Consider the following 4,925-nt stretch of genomic DNA (forward strand, 5'->3'; position numbering starts at 1 on the left):
TTTGAAATGTCTTCAAATTTCTACTGTACTTCTAACTTCCTTTTTTAAAATTTTTAAAATGTAAGACTGATGAATCACTGAACTCTGAAACTAATAAGGCACTATATGTCAATTAATTGAATTTAAATATTTATTTTAAACTAATATATTGGTAAGTATCTATTATACCTATGTTTGAAGTCCCCTAATTTGAGCCAAAACACAGATTTAAAAAGTATAGGGCACTAGTTCTGAACAATGCATTTTTATCGGATTGTTTTCATGACAGCCTTCCCCCGCCACCACCATCATCCCTGCTTTTTTAAAGCTTAAGAGGCCAATCCAGGGACACAGAAATAATTTCTCTCCACCCATGGAGTAAGATACCATAGGCAACATTTAAAGATATTTTAATATAAAGATGTCTTAGAGATATCGAGCAAAACAAGGGCATCGGTGAAAATTTTAACACAGAGTTTTTAGGTTTTTATGTCTTAAGGTATTTGGAAAGTCCAGTCAGCCAGGTATGATAGGTTGCTTACTAGGAATAAGAAAAAGTAATTGGCAAGACTGATTTCATAACTGTTTTCATACACAATAGGATGAAGTGTGCTGTGCTACACCTTTAGGTAAAAAACACAGAAAAAATGGCTGATTTGGGAATAGGGAGAGAGAGAAAACAGTGGTTCATATTTGGGCATGTTGACTTTGCATTATATTTAAGATTATCCAATAAACGATAGCAACAGGCATTTGGATAAGTAGTTCTGAGGCTTTAATGGAGTCCGCTAGGGCTAGAGTTAATTGAGAGAAGGTACTAGTACTAAGACTTGAAGAACTTCCACAATTAATGTCTGATAACTGGAATAAAGAGCCATTTGGAATGAGAGAGTAGGTAGCCAGGGAGGTAAGACTTTCATCAAAAGAGTGTATCTTCATAGACACCAAGAAGAGAAGGTGTTTCACCAAGGATGTCATCAACAGTGTAAGAAGTTACTGAGGGCTTATGAGCAAGATGAAAACCTGGCCTCGGTATTTAGCAATACATAAGGCATTTGGTGACTTCACCAAAATCTGCTTTGTTAAGTGATGAGGGCAGATGTTGTATCAGTACTGGTTCTGAAATATGAAGAATTGAATACAATGAAGGCAACTTTTTCAAGATCGTAGGCTCAAAAGGATAGTGTTGTAAAAAAGAAAATAAAGCAATAGCTAGAGAAAGATGAAGGATATGGAAGGAAGGGACATTTCTCCATTTATCTTCTTTTTTTTGTGAGAAACTTGAAAAAACAAAGTTTGATTTTATAAAATATCTAGTCAAGTCACATAAAGCATGTAAGAGAGGGAAAGATAATGAAGAATGCAAATTCCTATAAGTTGGGAGGTGTGGGATCCTAAACATTAACTGGGGCAAAATCAGAGAAAGAGTGCTTGTTCTAATTATTATGATATTGTGTTTAAATCCTCAGCCTGAAAAAGCTTAGAAAAACATAAGGAAAACTTTATTTTTAGAGATGTTTTTTGCTTTTATTTATCTATTTATTTTTTACTTATTTCCTTGAGTTTAGATATTGCATTCATGGAAGCATATTGGTAGAGAGGAAAGATCATGTAATTTAATCTAGTTGCTTTTAAATGCCAACACAGCAATTTAGCTAGTCACCCGATGTCTGGTAAATTACCCCATTGCTCTGAGCCTCAGTGTTCTCATCGTAAATTTAAGATAATTTCATCACGTTAGAGGCTTTGAGCCAAAGACAAATGAAATAACAGGATTCAAAACTTAATGGTGTGAGGCCACACCGTCTTCAGGGTGATCCGTGGTGGACCTTTTGAGGGCAGCTCTCCCGCAGCCTGCACGCCCTGGTCCGCCTCCCGTGGAAGCCTGAGCAGGCCGTGTAACTTTCTCCCTTTGTCTCATAACCACGTCCACCAACGAGAATGCTAATTCACCAGCTGCCCGCCTTAACAGATTCAAGAACAAGGGGAAAGAGTACAGAAATGAGGTGGCTCCGAATAGAAGTTAATGTGGAGCTGAGGAAAGCTAAGAAGGATGACCAGATGCTGAAAAGGAGAAACGTAGGCTCGTTTCCTGATGATGCTACCTCTCCACTACGGGAAACCGCAACAACCAGGGCACTGTAAATTGGTCTGTTGATGACATTGTCAAAGGCATAAATAGCAACAATTTGGAAAGCCAGCTCCAGGCTACTCAAGATGCTAGGAAACTGCTTTCTAAGGAAAAACAGCCCCCCATAGACAACATAATCCGGGCTGGTTTGATTCCAAAGTTTGTGTCCTTCTTGGGCAGAACTGATTGTGGTCCCATTCAGTTTGAATCTGCTTGAATCTCTCACTAACATTGCTTCTGGGATGTCAGAACAGACCAAGGCTGTGGTAGATGGAGGTGCTATCCCAGCATTCATTTCTCTGTTGGCATCTTCCCATGCCCACATCAGTGAACAAGCTGTATGGGCTCCAGGAAACATTGCAGGTGATGGTTCAGTTTTTCGCGACTTGGTTATCAAGTATGGTACAGTTGACCCACTATTGGCTCTCCTTGCAGTTCCTGATATGTCATCTTTAGCATGTGGTTACTTATGTAACCTTACTTGGACACTTTCAAACCTTTGTCGAAACAAGAATCTTGCACCCCCATCAGATGCTGTTGAGCAGATTCTTCCTACCTTAGTTCGTCTCCTGCATCATGATGATCCAGAAGTATTGGCAGATACCTGCTGGGCCATTTCCTACCTTACTGATGGTCCAAATGAACGGATTGAAATGGTTGTGAAAACAGGAGTTGTGCCCCAGCTTGTGAAGCTTCTAGGAGCTACTGAATTGCCCATTGCGACTCCTGCACTAAGAGCCATAGGAAATATTGTCACTAGGACAGATGAACAGACTCAGGTTGTAATAGATGCAGGAGCACGTGCTGTTTTTCCCAGCCTCCTAACAAACCCCAAAACTAATATTCAGAAGGAAGCTACATGGACAATGTCAAACATCACAGCTGGTCGCCAGGACCAGATACAGCAAGTTGTGAATCATGGATTAGTCCCATTCCTCGCTGGTGTTCTCTCTAAGGCAGACTTTAAGACACAAAAGGAAGCTGTCTGGGCTGTGACCAACTATACAAGTGGTGGGACAGTTGAACAGTTTGTATACCTCGTTCATTGTGGCATAATAGAACCATTGATGAACCTCTTAACTGCAAAAGACACCAAAATTATTCTGCTTGTTCTGGATGCCATTTCAAACATCTTTCAGGTTGCTGAGAAACTAGGTGAAACTGAGAAACTTAGTATAATGATTGAAGAATGTGGAGGTTTGGACAAAACTGAAGCTCTACAAAACCGTGAAAATGAGTCTGTGTACAAAGCTTCATTAAACTTGATTGAGAAGTATTTCTCTGTAGAGGAAGAGGAAGATCAGAATGTTGTGCCAGAAACTACCTCTGAAGTATTGGTTATTAGATTTTTTCAGGAAGGATGGCACTCCCGGGACTTTTAACTTTTAGATTGTACAGCTGAGGCAGAAAGTTGTTTGTTGTGTACTCTGTTTGGTAGAAGTTTGTCTACGGTTTCTCTACTAAGAACTCTTTTTAAATGTGTTTTGTTATTGTAGCACTTTTTACAATGAAACTCTACTTGACCAGTTCCAAACTGTACAACCTGTATGAAGCTCCTCCTCTCAGTGGGTTTCTTATTTCTATGTGGAATCTCTTCTCTTGCAGTGTCCTGTAAAGATTAAATTCCACTCTTTTCTTAAAAAAAAAAAAAAACTTAATGGTGTGTTTCTCACATTGTATGCATTCAAGTAATCTTAATTCCTTTCTTCCTTTAGTTTGATGAAAAATTAAAACTTAGTTTCAGGGTTGAAGTTGGAACATAAGCTCTATACATAGCCTTAAAGACTGGCTTGTGTCTTGTCTTGACAGCCATGAAATCTACTACTGCAAGTGTCTTTCTCATTTTACCAAAGGAGGAAAACATCATCTTAGGTACTTATACTGTCAAGGAGGGGTCTTCTTCAACGGCCAACTCTATGAATTGTTCTTTCGGATAATGAATGGCCAAGGAAACAGTGGCAGATCTACTGGAAAATGATAGATTTAGCTCTGGTTTTCAATATAAGTGTTCTCTAAATGCAAAGCTCACCTAGTAGGGCCTTTTCCCTGGCTTCCAAAACCATAGTGTTTAATGTTCAGAACTCAAGTAACCACACATGCTATATGTTCTGTACCACTCACAGGACTTACTATGCTTTAAAAATCTTTACCTTGGTTAGAATGATTTAGCTGGGTTTTAGAATGAAACTACCTGCATCAGATTGCAGTTTCAGGTACTACGATGTGCCCTTTGGCAAGTACCCTAAACTATTTGTATTCCGTTTCCTCATTGGTAGAATGGAAATAATAGCACAGTTATTTCCATGATTAAATGAGATAATATATTCAAAGCCCTTAGAGTTGTCTTTGCACATGGTAAAAGGTCTTTAAATGTAGGTTAGCCATTTTCTTGGTATTCCGAATTCTCAACTGTTTCCTAACTGCATAAATTTTCATATAAAAAATCCGGTTTGCTTTTACTGAAACCAAGCTTTTCAAGCAAAGATTTCGGTTGAGAAACACGGTATGCTGTTAATATCCCCAGTCTGAACTGCTTTCCAGATTAGGGAGCACAGAGCTCAGAGGATAAACCTGGAAATCTTTAAACTAGGACAAGAGGGGAGTGAAGACTCCCTTCTTCTTTCTTGCCGATGGATGAACAGAAAGGAGAAAAATAAAAATAAAAAGATAATTTAATTTTTAAATATCTTACTCTTTATTTTTTATATTGTATGAAAAGAATTTTAATAGTTCGATACCATGTCCTTTTATATTTTGGAAAAATGAGTATGCATAGTAGTTTGGGATGAAGGTAAATATTTTTTAAGCATGTTTG

General features: G+C 38.3%; 1 pseudogene; it reads left to right on the forward strand.

Annotated features, from left to right (window-relative positions):
- Positions 1–1,920: 1,920 nt before the first annotated feature.
- Positions 1,921–3,492, forward strand: LOC114215526 (importin subunit alpha-1-like; annotated as a pseudogene).
- The last annotated feature ends 1,433 nt before the right edge of the window (positions 3,493–4,925 follow it).

This window comes from Eumetopias jubatus, unplaced genomic scaffold (assembly GCF_037043125.1).
Source record: "Eumetopias jubatus isolate StellerSeaLion01/CBP00866 unplaced genomic scaffold, mEumJub1_p1.0 scaffold_4, whole genome shotgun sequence".
Taxonomy (NCBI): Eukaryota; Metazoa; Chordata; class Mammalia; order Carnivora; family Otariidae; genus Eumetopias; species Eumetopias jubatus.